This window comes from Sebastes umbrosus, chromosome 15 (genome assembly GCF_015220745.1).
Source record: "Sebastes umbrosus isolate fSebUmb1 chromosome 15, fSebUmb1.pri, whole genome shotgun sequence".
In the NCBI taxonomy this organism is placed as follows: Eukaryota; Metazoa; Chordata; class Actinopteri; order Perciformes; family Sebastidae; genus Sebastes; species Sebastes umbrosus.
The window spans coordinates 5,083,437-5,100,409 of record NC_051283.1 but is presented as its reverse complement, the minus strand read 5'-3'; the positions used below and the strand labels follow the sequence as shown (position 1 = coordinate 5,100,409).

Genomic DNA, 16,973 nt, shown 5'->3' with positions numbered 1-16,973 from the left:
TTTAAAATGACCTGTTTAAATGTGTTACATACTTTGTGGTTGGAATCAAAATTCATCAAGGTTAAGTTTTTCAAGTTTATTTTTTATTTCATATCACCTGAATCTGGCATTTATGTTGTTTGTTATTCAATTTGTAAATGTTAAATTATATGTTGGAATTGTTACATGATCAATAATGTGCTTTTGTAAGATGGAAGAATGATATTTGTATGTTATTTTATACTTGTATCAAGTTCACTGCACCTGTGGGTTTCAAATAGATGATAAAACAAGCAGAAATATTTTTTTGATTTTTATTGAACAATAATCATTATTATTATTTGTGTATGGGAGGAAACCAGAGTACCTGGTAAAACCCGTGCATGCACGGAGAGAATACTCTACACAGACAGAGACCGATCACCAGTCCTTCCTCTGTGCGGCTACAGTGCTGATCACTCTGCCACCGTGCAGCCCTCAAACTATGGAAGTATGGTGAACTCTCACGGTACACCACACCTCTCCCCAGCAGGTTCGTATGGTGAACACTCACAGTACACCACACCTCTAACCAGCAGGTGCGTATGGTGAACACTCACGGTACACCACCACACCTCTCACCTCTCACACCTCTGTGATGTACCCTGAGTGATGAACACTCAGGGTACATCACACCTCTCACAGGGTTCGTATGGTGAACACTCACGGTACACCACACCTCTCCCCAGCAGGTTCATATGGTGAACGCTCACGGTACACCACACCTCTCACCTCTCACACCTCTGTGATGTACCGTGAGTGGTGAACACTCACGGTACACCACACCTCTCACCAGCAGGTTCGTATGGTGAACACTCACGGTACACCACATCACACCTCTCCCCAGCAGGTTCGTATGGTGAACACTCGCGGTACACCACACCACACCTCTCACCAGCAGGTTCGTATGGTGAACACTCGCGGTACACCAAACCACACCTCTCACCAGCAGGTTCGTATGGTGAACACTCACGGTACACCACACCTCTCCCCAGCAGGTTCGTATGGTGAACACTCACGGTACACCACACCACACCTCTCACCAGCAGGTTCGTATGGTGAACACTCGCGGTACACCACACCACACCTCTCACCAGCAGGTTCGTATGGTGAACACTCGCGGTACACCACACCACACCTCTCACCAGCAGGTTCGTATGGTGAACACTCACGGTACACCACACCTCTCACCAGCAGGTTCGTATGGTGAACACTCACGGTACACCACATCACACCTCTCCCCAGCAGGTTCGTATGGTGAACACTCGCGGTACACCACACCACACCTCTCACCAGCAGGTTCGTATGGTGAACACTCGCGGTACACCACACCACACCTCTCACCAGCAGGTTCGTATGGTGAACACTCACGGTACACCACACCTCTCCCCAGCAGGTTCGTATGGTGAACACTCACGGTACACCACACCACACCTCTCACCAGCAGGTTCGTATGGTGAACACTCGCGGTACACCACACCACACCCTCTCACCAGCAGGTTCGTATGGTGAACACTCGCGGTACACCACACCACACCTCTCACCAGCAGTTTCGTATGGTGAACACTCACGGTACACCACACCTCTCACCAGCAGGTTCGTATGGTGAACACTCACGGTACACCACATCACACCTCTCCCCAGCAGGTTCGTATGGTGAACACTCGCGGTACACCACATCACACCTCTCACCAGCAGGTTCGTATGGTGAACACTCGCGGTACACCACACCTCTCACCAGCAGGTTCGTATGGTGAACACTCACGGTACACCACACCACACCTCTCACACCTCTGTGATGTACCGTGAGTTGTGAACACTCGCGGTACACCACACCTCTCACCAGCAGGTTCGTATGGTGAACACTCGCGGTACACCACATCACACCTCTCCCAGCAGGTTCGTATGGTGAACACTCGCGGTACACCACACCACACCTCTCACCAGCAGGTTCGTATGGTGAACACTCGCGGTACACCACACCACACCTCTCACCAGCAGGTTCGTATGGTGAACACTCACGGTACACCACACCTCTCCCCAGCAGGTTCGTATGGTGAACACTCACGGTACACCACACCACACCTCTCACCAGCATGTTCGTATGGTGAACACTCGCGGTACACCACACCACACCTCTCACCAGAAGGTTCGTATGGTGAACACTCGCGGTACACCACACCACACCTCTCACCAGCAGGTTTGTATGGTGAACACTCACGGTACACCTCACCTCTCACACCTCTCACACCTCTGTGATGTACCGTGAGTGGTGAACACTCACGGTACACCACACCTCTCACCAGCAGGTTCGTATGGTGAACACTCACGGTACACCACATCACACCTCTCCCCAGCAGGTTCGTATGGTGAACACTCACAGTACACCACACCTCTCCCCAGCATGTTCGTATGGTGAACACTCACGGTACACCACACCTCTCACCTCTCACACCTCTGTGATGTACCGTGAGTGGTGAACACTCACGGTTCATCACACATCTCACCAGCAGGTTCATATGGTGAACACTCACAGTACACCACACCTCTCCCCAGCAGGTTCGTATGGTGAACACTCACGGTACACCACACCTCTCACCTCTCACACCTCTGTGATGTACCGTGAGTGGTGAACACTCACGGTACACCACACCTCTCACCAGCAGGTTCGTATGGTGAACACTCACGTACACCACATCACACCTCTCCCCAGCAGGTTCGTATGGTGAACACTCGCGGTACACCACACCACACCTCTCACCAGCAGGTTCGTATGGTGAACACTCGCGGAACACCACACCACACCTCTCACCAGCAGGTTCGTATGGTGAACACTCACGGTACACCACACCTCTCCCCAGCAGGTTCGTATGGTGAACACTCACGGTACACCACACCACACCTCTCACCAGCAGGTTCGTATGGTGAACACTCGCGGTACACCACACCACACCTCTCACCAGCAGGTTCGTATGGTGAACACTCGCGGTACACCACACCACACCTCTCACCAGCAGGTTTGTATGGTGAACACTCACGGTACACCACACCACACCTCTCACCAGCAGGTTTGTATGGTGAACACTCACGGTACACCACACCTCTCACCTCTCACACCTCTGTGATGTACCGTGAGTGGTGAACACTCACGGTACACCACACCTCTCACCAGCAGGTTCGTATGGTGAACACTCACGGTACACCACATCACACCTCTCCCCAGCAGGTTCGTATGGTGAACACTCGCGGTACACCACACCACACCTCTCACCAGCAGGTCAGTATGGTGAACACTCGCGGTACACCACACCACACCTCTCACCAGCAGGTTCGTATGGTGAACACTCACGGTACACACACCTCTCCCCAGCAGGTTTCGTATGGTGAACACTCTCGGTACACCACACCACACCTCTCACCAGCAGGTTCGTATGGTGAACACTCGCGGTACACCACACCACACCTCTCACCAGCAGGTTCGTATGGTGAACACTCGCGGTACACCACACCACACCTCTCACCAACAGGTTCGTATGGTGAACACTCGCGGTACACCACACCACACCTCTCACCAGCAGGTTCGTATGGTGAACACTCACGGTTACACCACACCTCTCCCCAGCAGGTTCGTATGGTGAACACTCACGGTACACCACACCACACCTCTCACCAGCAGGTTCGTATGGTGAACCACCTTCGCGGTACACCACACCACACCTCTCACCAGCAGGTTCGTATGGTGAACACTCGCGGTACACCACACCACAACCTCTCACCAGCAGGTTTCGTATGGTGAACACTCACGGTACACCACACCACACCTCTCACCAGCAGGTTTGTATGGTGAACACTCACGGTACACCACACCTCTCACCTCTCACACCTCTGTGATGTACCGTGAGTGGTGAACACTCACGGTACACCACATCACACCTCTCACCAGCAGGTTCGTATGGTGAACACTCACGGTACACCACATCACACCTCTCACCAGCAGGTTCGTATGGTGAACACTCGCGGTACACCACACCACACCTCTCACCAGCAGGTTCGTATGGTGAACACTCGCGGTACACCACACCACACCTCTCACCAGCAGGTTCGTATGGTGAACACTCACGGTACACCACACCACACCTCTCACCAGCAGGTTCGTATGGTGAACACTCACGGTACACCACACCTCTCACCAGCAGGTTCGTATGGTGAACACTCACGGTACACCACATCACACCTCTCCCCAGCAGGTTCGTATGGTGAACACTCGCGGTACACCACACCACACCTCTCCCAGCAGGTTCGTATGGTGAACACTCGCGGTACACCACACCACACCTCTCACCAGCAGGTTCGTATGGTGAACACTCGCGGTACACCACACCACACCTCTCACCAGCAGGTTCGTATGGTGAACACTCACGGTACACCACACCTCTCACCAGCAGGTTCGTATGGTGAACACTCGCGGTACACCACATCACACCTCTCCCCAGCAGGTTCGTATGGTGAACACTCGCGGTACACCACACCACACCTCTCACCAGCAGGTTCGTATGGTGAACACTCGCGGTACACCACACCACACCTCTCACCAGCAGGTTCGTATGGTGAACACTCGCGGTACACCACACCACACCTCTCACCAGCAGGTTCATATGGTGAACACTCGAGGTACAACCACACCACACCTCTCACCAGCAGGTTCGTATGGTGAACACTCACGGTACACCACACCTCTCACCAGCAGGTTCGTATGGTGAACACTCATAGTACACCACACCTCTCCCCAGCAGGTTCGTATGGTGAACACTCACGGTACACCACACCTCTCACACCTCTGTGATGTACCGTGAGTGGTGAACACTCACGGTACACCACACCTCTCACCAGCAGGTTCGTATGGTGAACACTCACGGTACACCACATCACACCTCTCCCCAGCAGGTTCGTATGGTGAACACTCGCGGTACACCACACCACACCTCTCACCAGCAGGTTCGTATGGTGAACACTCGCGGTACACCACACCACACCTCTCACCAGCAGGTTCGTATGGTGAACACTCACGGTACACCACACCTCTCCCCAGCAGGTTCGTATGGTGAACACTCGCGGTACACCACACCACACCTCTCCCCAGCAGGTTCGTATGGTGAACACTCGCGGTACACCACACCACACCTCTCACCAGCAGGTTCGTATGGTGAACACTCGCGGTACACCACACCACACCTCTCACCAGCAGGTTCGTATGGTGAACACTCGCGGTACACCACACCACACCTCTCACCAGCAGGTTTGTATGGTGAACACTCGCGGTACACCACACCACACCTCTCACCAGCAGGTTTGTATGGTGAACACTCGCGGTACACCACACCTCTCACCTCTCACACCTGTGTGATGTACCGTGAGTGGTGAACACTCACGGTACACCACACCTCTCACCAGCAGGTTCGTATGGTGAACACTCACGGTACACCACATCACACCTCTCCCCAGCAGGTTCGTATGGTGAACACTCGCGGTACACCACACCACACCTCTCACCAGCAGGTTCGTATGGTGAACACTCGCGGCACACCACACCACACCTCTCACCAGCAGGTTCGTATGGTGAACACTCACGGTACACCACACCTCTCCCCAGCAGGTTCGTATGGTGAACACTCGCGGTACACCACACCACACCTCTCACCAGCAGGTTCGTATGGTGAACACTCGCGGTACACCACACCACACCTCTCACCAGCAGGTTCGTATGGTGAACACTCGCGGTACACCACACCACACCTCTCACCAGCAGGTTCGTATGGTGAACACTCGCGGTACACACCCACCACATCTCTCACCAGCAGGTTCGTATGGTGAACACTCACGGTACACCACACCTCTCACCAGCAGGTTCGTATGGTGAACACTCGCGGTACACCACATCACAACCTCTCCCCAGCAGGTTCGTATGGTGAACACTCGCGGTACACCACACCACACCTCTCACCAGCAGGTTCGTATGGTGAACCACTCGCGGTACACCACACCACACCTCTCACCAGCAGGTTCGTATGGTGAAACACTCACGGTACACCACACCTCTCCCTAGCAGGTTCGTATGGTGAACACTCACGGTACACCACACCACACCTCTCTCCAGCAGGTTCGTATGGTGAACACTCGCGGTACACCACACCACACCTCTCCCCAGCAGGTTCGTATGGTGAACACTCGCGGTACACGACACCACCCCTCGCACCAGCAGGTTCGTATGGTGAACACTCGCGGTACACCACACCACACCTCTCACCAGCAGGTTCGTATGGTGAACACTCGCGGTACACCACACCACACCTCTCACCAGCAGGTTCGTATGGTGAACACTCGCGGTACACCACACCACACCTCTCACCAGCAGGTTCGTATGGTGAACACTCGCGGTACACCACACCACACCTCTCACCAGCAGGTTCGTATGGTGAACACTCGCGGTACACCACACCACACCTCTCACCAGCAGGTTCATATGGTGAACACTCGCGGTACACCACACCACACCTCTCACCAGCAGGTTCGTATGGTGAACACTCACGGTACACCACACCTCTCACCAGCAGGTTCGTATGGTGAACACTCATAGTACACCACACCTCTCCCCAGCAGGTTCGTATGGTGAACACTCACGGTACACCACACCTCTCACACCTCTGTGATGTACCGTGAGTGGTGAACACTCACGGTACACCACACCTCTCACCAGCAGGTTCGTATGGTGAACACTCACGGTACACCACATCACACCTCTCCCCAGCAGGTTCGTATGGTGAACACTCGCGGTACACCACACCACACCTCCTCACCAGCAGGTTCGTATGGTGAACACTCGACGGTACACCACACCACACCTCTCACCAGCAGGTTCGTATGGTGAACACTTCACGGTACCCACACCTCTCCCCAGCAGGTTCGTATGGTGAAAAACTCGCGGTACACCACACCACACCTCTCACCACAGGTTCGTATGGTGAACACTCAGCGGTACACCACACCACACCTCTCACCAGCAGGTTCGTATGGTGAACACTCGCGGTACACCACATCACACCTCTCACCAGCAGGTTCGTATGGTGAACACTCGCGGTACCACCACACCACACCTCTCCACAAGCAGGGTTCGTATGGGTGAACACTCGCGGTAAACCACACCACACCTCTCACCAGCAGGTTTCGTATGGTGAACACTCAGCGGTAACACCACAACCTCTCACGCAGCAGGTTCGTATGGGTGAACACATGCAGCGGTACACCCACCACACCTCTCACAGCAGCTGTGATGTCCGTGAGTGGTGAACACTCACGGTACACCACACCTCTCACCAGCAGGTTCGTATGGTGAACACTCACGGGTACACCACATCACACCTCTCCCCAGCAGGTTCGTATGGTGAACACTCGCGGTACACCACACCACACCTCTCACCAGCAGGTTCGTATGGTGAACACTCGCGGTACACCACACCACACCTCTCACCAGCAGGTTTGTATGGTGAACACTCACGGTACACCACTTCACACCTCTCCCCAGCAGGTTCGTATGGTGAACACTCGCGGTACCACCACACCACACCTCTCACCAGCAGGTTCGTATGGTGAACACTCGCGGGTACCCACACCACACCTCTCACCAGACAGGTTCGTATGGTGAACACTCGCGGTACACCACACCACACCTCTCACCAGCAGGTTCGTATGGTGAACACTCGCGGTACACCACACCACACCTCTCACCAGCAGGTTCGTATGGTGAACACTCACGGTACACCACACCTCTCACCAGCAGGTTCGTATGGTGAACACTCTCGGTACACCACATCACACCTCTCCCCAGCAGGTTCGTATGGTGAAACACTCGCGGTACAACACACACCACCTCTCACCAGCAGGGTTCGTAGGGTGAACACTCGCGGGTAACACCACACCACACCTCTCACCAGGCAGGTTCGTATGGTGAACACTCACGGTACCACACACCTCTCCCTGCAGGTTCGTATGGTGAACACTCACGGTACACCACACACACCTCTCTCCAGCAGGTTCGTATGGTGAACACTCGCGTTACACCACACCAACCTCTCCCCAGCAGGTTCGTATGTGAACACTCGCGGTACACGCACACACACCTCTCACCAGCAGAGTTCGTATGGTGAACACTCGCGGTACACCACACTCACACCTCTCACCAGCAGGTTTCGTATGGTGAACACTCGCGGTACAAACCACACCACACCTCCTCAACCAGCAGGTTCGTATGGTGAACACTCGCGGTACACCACACCACACCTCTCACCAGCAGGGTTCGTATGGTGAACACTCACGGTACACCACACCTCTCCCCAGCAGGTTCGTATGGTGAAACACTCAGCGGTACACCACACCTCTCACCTCTCACAGCCTTGTGGGTGTACCGGTGATGTTGGAACACTCAGCGGTACACCCACCATACCTCATACAAGCAGTGTGCGTATGGTGAAACACTCGACGGTACACCACAATCCACACCTCTCTCCCAGCAGTGTTCGTATGGTGAACACTCGCGGTACACCACACACACTCTCACCAGCAGGTTCGTATGGTGAACATCTCCCGGTACACCACACCACACCTCTCACCAGCAGGGTTCGTATGGTGAACACTCACGGTACCACCACATAACCTCTCCCCAGCAGGTTCGTATACGGTGAAACACTCAGCGGTACACCACACCACACCTCTTCACCAGCAGGTTCGTATGTTGAAACACTCGCGGCTACACCACACCACACCTCTCACCAGCAGGTTCGTATGGTGAACACTCACGGTTACACCACCACACCTCGCACCAGCCGTGTTTTTGTATGGTGAACACTCATGGTACAACACACCACACCTCTTCACCAGCAGGTTTCGTTATGGTGAACACGTCGCAGGTACATCCACACCACACACTCTCACCAGCAGGTTCGTATGGTGAACACTCGCGGTACACCCACCACACTCTCACCAGCAGGTTCGTATGGTGAACAACTCGCGGTACACCACACCACCACCTCTCACCAGCAGGTTTCGTATGGTGAACACTCAGCGGTACACACCACACCTCTCACCAGCAGGTTCGTATGGTGAACACTCGCAGGTACACCACACCACACCTCTCACCAGCAGGTTCGGATGGTGAACAGCTCAGCGGTACACCACACGCGCACCTCTCACCAAGCAAGGTTCGTATGGTGAACACTCACGGTACAACGCACACCCTCTCACCTCCTCACGACCTCTGTGATGTACGTGAGTGATGTGAACACTCACGGTAACAAACCACACCTCTCACCAGCAGGTTCGTATGGTGAACAACTCACGGTAACACCACACACCAACCCTCTCACCAGCAGGTTCGTATGGGTGAACACTCACGGTACACCCACACCTCTCCCCAGCAGGTTCGTATGGTGACACTCGGAGGTAACACCAGCACCACACCTCTCACCAGCAGGTTGTATGGTGAACACTCACGGTACACCACACCACACCCTCTCACCAGCAGGTTCGTATGGGTGAACACTCACGGTACACACCACACCACACCTCTCACCAGCAGGTTCGTATGGTGAACACTCGCGGTACACACACACCACACCTCTCACCAGCAGGTTAACAGTATGGTGAACACGTCACGGTACACCCACACCTCTCCCCAGCAGTTCGTATGGTGAACACTCAAGGTACACCACACCACACCTCTCCCAGCAGGTTCGTATGGTGAACACTCGCTGTACACCACACCACACCTCTCACCAGCAGGTTCGTATGGTGAACACTCGCGTACACACACCACACCTCTCACCAGCAGGTTCGTATGGTGAACACTCACGGTAAACCAACACACCTCTCACCAGCAGGTTTCGTATGGTGAACACTCACGGTACACCCACACACACCTCTCCCCCAGCAGGTTCGTATGGTGAAACACTCGCGTACACCACACCACACCTCTCACCAGCAGGTTCGTATGGTGAACCACTCGCGGTACACCCCACCACACCTCTCACCAGCAGGTTGTATGGTGAACACTCACGGTACACCACACCACACCTCTCACTCAGCAGGTTTTGTATGGTGAACACTCACGGTAACACCACACCTCTCACCTCTCACACCTCTGTGATGTTACCGTGAGTGGTGAACACTCACGGTACACCACACCTCTCACCAGCAGGTTCGTATGGTGAACACTCACGGTACACCACATCACAACCTCTCCCCAGCAGGTTAGTATGGTGAACACTCACGGTACACCACACCACACCTCTCACCAGCAGGTTCGTATGGTGAACACTCGCGGTACACCACACCACACCTCTCACCAGCAGGTTCGTATGGTGCACACTCACGGTACACCACACCGTCTCCCCAGCAGGTTTCGTATGGTGAACACTCGCGGTACCACCACACCACACCTCTCACCAGCAGGTTCGTATGGTGAACACTCGCGGTACACCACACCACACCTCTCACCAGCAGGTTTCGTATGGTGAACACTCGCAGGTACACCACACCACACCTCTCACCAGCAGGTTCGTATGGTGAACACTCGCGGTACACCACACCACACCTCTCACCAGCAGGTTCGTATGGTGAACACTCGCGGTACACCACACCACACCTCTCACCAGCAGGTTCGTATGGTGAACACTCAGCGGTACACCACACCTCTCACCTCTCACCAGCCTCTGTGATTGTACGTGAGTGGTGAACACTCAGCGGTACACCACACCACACTCTCACCAGCAGGTTCGTATGGTGAACACTCACGGTACACCACATCCACCACCTCTCACCAGCAGCGTTCGTATGGTGAACACTCACAGGTACAACACACCAACCTCTCACCAGCATGTTTCGTATGGTGAACACTCACGGTACACCACACCTCTCAACCTCTCACACCTCTGTGATGTACCGTGAGTGGTGAACACTCACGGTACATCCACACATCTCACCAGCAGGTTCGTAGTGGTGGAACACTTCACAGGTACACCACATCACACCTCTCACCAGCAGGTTCGTATGGTTGACACTCACGGTACAACCACACCACACCTCTCACCCAGCAGTGTCGTATGGTGAACAACTCAGCGGACACAACCACACTCATCAGCCTCTCACACCAGCTGTGAGGTATCCGTAGGTTAGTGAACACGTCAGCGGTACACCACACCTCTCACCAGCAGGTTCGTATGGTGAACACTCAGCGTTACACCACCACCATCACACCTTCCTCACCCATCAGGTTCGTATGGTGAACACGTCCGGGTACACAACACCACAGCCTCTCACCGACAGGAGTTCGTAATGGTGAACACTCGCGGTAACACCACAACCACACCTCTCACCAAGCAGATTCGTATGGTGAACACTCAGCTGTACTACCACACCCTCTCCCCAGCAGGTTCGTATGGTGAACACTCGCGGTAACACCACACCACAACCTCTCACCAGCAGGTTCGTATGGTGAACACTCGCGGTACACCACACCACACCTCTTCACCAGCAGGTTCGTATGGTGAACACTCGCGGTACACCACAACCACACCTCTCACCAGCAGGTTCGTATGGTGAACCACTCGCGGTATACCACACCTCTCACATCTCACCAGCAGTTTCGTATGGTGAACACTTCACGGTACCACCACCCTCTCACCAGCAGGTTCGTATGGTGAACACTCACGGTACACCATCACCTCTCTCCCAGCAGGTTCGTATGGTGAACACTCGCGTAACACCACACAACCACACTCTCACCTAGGCAAAAAGAAGGGTTCGTATGTGAAGCACTCGCGGTACACCACACCACAGACCTCGCACCAGCCAGGTTCGTAAAAATGGTGAACACTAATGCTCGCGGTACACCACACAACACCTCGTCACCAGCAGGTTCGTAATGGTGAAACACCTCAGCGGTACAAGCCAAACCACAAACCTTCTCCACCAGGCAGGTTCGTATGGTGAAACAAACTCAGCGGTACAACACACCACAAGACAGCTCTCACCAGCAGGTTCGTATGGTGAACACTCGCGGTAACACACACCGCACACCTCTCCACCAGCAGGTTCGTATGGTGAACACTCGCGGTAACACCACACCACACCTCTCACCAGCAGGTTGTATGGTGAACACTCACGGTACACCACACCTCTCACCTCTCACACCTCTGTGATGTACCGTGAGTGGTGAACCTCACGGTAACACCACACCTCTCACCAGCAGGTTCGTATGGTGAACACTCAGGTACACCACATCACACCTCTCCCCAGCGAGGTTCGTGAATGGTGAACACTCAGCGGTACACCACACGACACCTCTCACCAGCAGGTTCGTATGGTGAACACTCGCGGACACCACACCACACCTCTCACCAGCAGGTTCGTATGGTGAACACTCACGGTACACCACACCTCTCCCAGCAGGTTCGTATGGTGAACACTCAGCGGTACACCACACCACACCTCTCACCAGCAGGTTCGTAATGGTGAACACTCGCGGTACAGACCACACCACACCTCTCACCCAGCAGGTTCGTATGGTGAACACTTGCGGTACACCACACCACAACCTCTCACCAGCAGGTTTGTATGGTGAACACTCACAGTACACCACACCTCTCACCTCTCACACCTCTGTGATGTACCGTGAGTGGTGAACACTCACGGTACACCACACCTCTCACCAGCAGGTTCGTATGGTGAACACTCACGGTACACCACATCACACCTCTCCCCAGCAGGTTTGTATGGTGAACACTCACGGTACACCACACCTCTCACCTCTCACACCTCTGTGATGTACCGTGAGTGGTGAACACTCATGGTACACCACACCTCTCACCAGCAGGTTCGTATGGTGAACACTCACGGTACACCACACCACACCTCTCCCCAGCAGGTTCGTATGGTGAACACTCGCGGTACACCACACCACACCTCTCACCAGCAGGTTCGTATGGTGAACACTCGCGGTACACCACACCACACCTCTCACCAGCAGGTTCATATGGTGAACACTCGCGGTACACCACACCTCTCCCCAGCAGGTTCGTATGGTGAACACTCGCGGTACACCACACCACACCTCTCACCAGCAGGTTCGTATGGTGAACACTCGCGGTACACCACACCACACCTCTCACCAGCAGGTTCGTATGGTGAACACTCAGCGGTACACACACCACAAACCTCTCACCAGCAGGTTCGTATGGTGAACACTCAGCGGTACACCAACCACACCTCTCCCCAGCAGGTTCGTATGGTGAACACTCAGCGGTAACAACCACACCACACCTCTCACCAGCAGGTTCGTATGGTGAACACTCGCGGTACACACACATCACACCTCTCACCAGCAGGTTCGTATGGTGAACACTCAGCGGTACCCACACCACACCTCTCCCAGCAGGTTCGTAGTGGTGAACACTCAGCGGTACACCACACCACACCTCTCACCAGCAGGTCGTATGGTGAACACTCACGGTACAACCACACACACTCTCCCCAGCAGGTTCGTATGGTGAACACTCGCGGTACAAACCACAACCACACCTCTCACCAGCAGGTTCGTATGGTGAACACTCACGGTACACCACACCTCTCACCAGCAGGTTCGTATGGTGAACACTCACAGTACACCACACCTCTCCCCAGCAGGTTCGTATGGTGAACACTCACGGTACACCACACCTCTCACCTCTCACACCTCTGTGGTGCACCGTGAGTGGTGGACACTCACGGTACACCACACCTCTCATCAGCAGGTTCGTATGGTGAACACTCGCGGAACACCACAACACACCTCTCACCAGCAGGTTCGTATGGTGAACACTCACGGTACACCACACATCTCCCCAGCAGGTTCGTATGGTGAACACTCACGGTACACCACACCACACCTCTCACCAGCAGGTTCGTATGGTGAACACTCGCGGTACACCACACCACACCTCTCACCAGCAGGTTCGTATGGTGAACACTCGCGGTACACCACACCACACCTCTCACCAGCAGGTTTGTATGGTGAACACTCACGGTACACCACACCTCTCACACATCTGTGATGTACCGTGAGTGGTGAACACTCACGGTACACCACACCTCTCACCAGCAGGTTCGTATGGTGAACACTCAGCGGTACACCACACCACACCTCTCACCAGCAGGTTTGTTATGGTGAACACTTCAACGGTACCACCCCACACCTCTCACCTCTCACACCTCCTGTGGCATGTACAGTGAGTGGTGAACACTCACGGTTACACCACACCTCTCATCAGCAGGTTCGTATGGTGAACACTCACGGTACACCACATCACACCTCTCCCCAGCTTGTTCGTATGGTGAACACTCACGGTACACCACACCACACCTCTCACCAGCAGGTTCGTATGGTGAACACTCGCGGTACACCACACCACACCTCTCACCAGCAGGTTCGTATGGTGAACACTCACGGTACACCACACCTCTCCCCAGCAGGTTCGTATGGTGAACACTCACGGTACACCACACCACACCTCTCACCAGCAGGTTCGTATGGTGAACACTCGCGGTACACCACACCACACCTCTCACCAGCAGGTTCGTATGGTGAACACTCGCGGTACACCACACCACACCTCTCACCAGCAGGTTTGTATGGTGAACACTCACGGTACACCACACCACACCTCTCACCAGCAGGTTTGTATGGTGAACACTCACGGTACACCACACCTCTCACCTCTCACACCTCTGTGATGTACCGTGAGTGGTGAACACTCACGGTACACCACACCTCTCACCAGCAGGTTCGTATGGTGAAAACTCACGGTACACCACATCACACCTCTCCCCAGCAGGTTCGTATGGTGAACACTCACGGTACACCACACCACACCTCTCACCAGCAGGTTCGTATGGTGAACACTCGCGGCACACCACACCACACCTCTCACCAGCAGGTTCGTATGGTGAACACTCACGGTACACCACACCTCTCCCCAGCAGGTTCGTATGGTGAACACTCGCGGTACACCACACCACACCTCTCACCAGCAGGTTCATATGGTGAACACTCACGGTACACCACACCTCTCACCAGCAGGTTCGTATGGTGAACACTCAGCGGTACACCACACACACCTCTCCCCAGCAGGTTCGTATGGTGAACACTCGCGGTACACCACACCACACCTCTCACCAGCAGGTTCGTATGGTGAACACTCACGGTACACCACCCACACCTCTCACCAGCAGGTTCGTATGGTGAACACTCGCGGTACACCACATCCACACCTCTCACCAGCAGGTTCGTATGGTGAACACTCGCGGTACACCACACCACACCTCTCACCAGCAGGTTCGTATGGTGAACACTCGCGGTACACCACACCACACCTCTCCACCAGCAGGTTCGTATGGTGGAACACTCACGGTACACCACACCCTCTCCCCAGCAGGTTCGTATGGTGAACACTCAGCGGTACACCACACCACACCTCTCACCAGCAGGTTCGTATGGTGAACACTCACGGTACACCACACCCACCTCTCACCAGCAGGTTCGTATGTGAACACTCGCGGTACACACACCATCACCTCTCACCAGCAGGTTTGTATGGTGAACACTCACGGTACACCACACCTCTCACCTCTCACACCTGTGTGATGTACCGTGAGTGGTGAACACTCACGGTACACCACACCTCTCACCAGCAGGTTCGTATGGTGAACACTCACGGTACACCACATCACACCTCTCCCCAGCAGGTTCGTATGGTGAACACTCGCGGTACACCACACCACACCTCTCACCAGCAGGTTCGTATGGTGAACACTCGCGGTACACCACACCACACCTCTCCCCAGCAGGTTCGTATGGTGAACACTCGCGGTACACCACACCACACCTCTCACCAGCAGGTTCGTATGGTGAACACTCGCGGTACACCACACCACACCTCTCACCAGCAGGTTCGTATGGTGAACACTCGCGGTACACCACACCTCTCCCCAGCAGGTTCGTATGGTGAACACTCACGGTACACCACACCACACCTCTCACCAGCAGGTTTGTATGGTGAACACTCACGGTACACCACACCTCTCACCAGCAGGTTCGTATGGTGAACACTCACGGTACACCACACCACACCTCTCACCAGCAGATTCGTATGGTGAACACTCACGGTACACCACCTCACACCTCTCACCAGCAGGTTCGTATGGTGAACACTCACGGTACACCACATCACACCTCTCCCCAGCAGGTTCGTATGGTGAACACTCACGGTACACCACACCACACCTCTCACCAGCAGGTTCGTATGGTGAACACTCGCGGCACACCACACCACACCTCTCACCAGCAGGTTCGTATGGTGAACACTCACGGTACACCACACCTCTCCCCAGCAGGTTCGTATGGTGAACACTCGCGGTACACCACACCACACCTCTCACCAGCAGGTTCATATGGTGAACACTCACGGTACACCACACCTCTCACCAGCAGGTTCGTATGGTGAACACTCGCGGTACACCACATCACACCTCTCCCCAGCAGGTTCGTATGGTGAACACTCGCGGTACACCACACCACACCTCTCACCAGCAGGTTCGTATGGTGAACACTCGCGGTACACCACACCACACCTCTCACCAGCAGGTTCGTATGGTGAACACTCGCGGTACACCACATCACACCTCTCCCCAGCAGGTTCGTATGGTGAACACTCGCGGTACACCACACCACACCTCTCACCAGCAGGTTCGTATGGTGAACACTCGCGGTACACCACACCACACCTCTCACCAGCAGATTCGTATGGTGAACACTCACGGTACACCACACCTCTCCCCAGCAAGTTCGTATGGTGAACACTCACGGTACACCA

The 16,973-nt window shown here is 54.6% G+C and overlaps 1 long non-coding RNA gene across 28 annotated transcripts; it reads right to left on the bottom strand.

Annotated features, from left to right (window-relative positions):
* Positions 1 to 524: 524 nt before the first annotated feature.
* LOC119503943 lies at positions 525 to 16,863 on the bottom strand. 28 transcript variants are annotated; one of them, XR_005210430.1, is made up of 5 exons: positions 16,829 to 16,863; positions 12,821 to 12,978; positions 12,663 to 12,769; positions 2,259 to 2,314; positions 525 to 855 (listed from the first exon to the last, which is right to left on the bottom strand). It is a non-coding gene; the product is annotated as an uncharacterized LOC119503943 (long non-coding RNA). The 28 variants fall into 28 exon arrangements; XR_005210426.1 differs by having other exon boundaries at positions 12,867 to 12,978; XR_005210427.1 differs by lacking the exon at positions 16,829 to 16,863 and adding an exon at positions 16,431 to 16,500 and having other exon boundaries at positions 12,867 to 12,978.
* Positions 16,864 to 16,973: the final 110 nt, after the last annotated feature.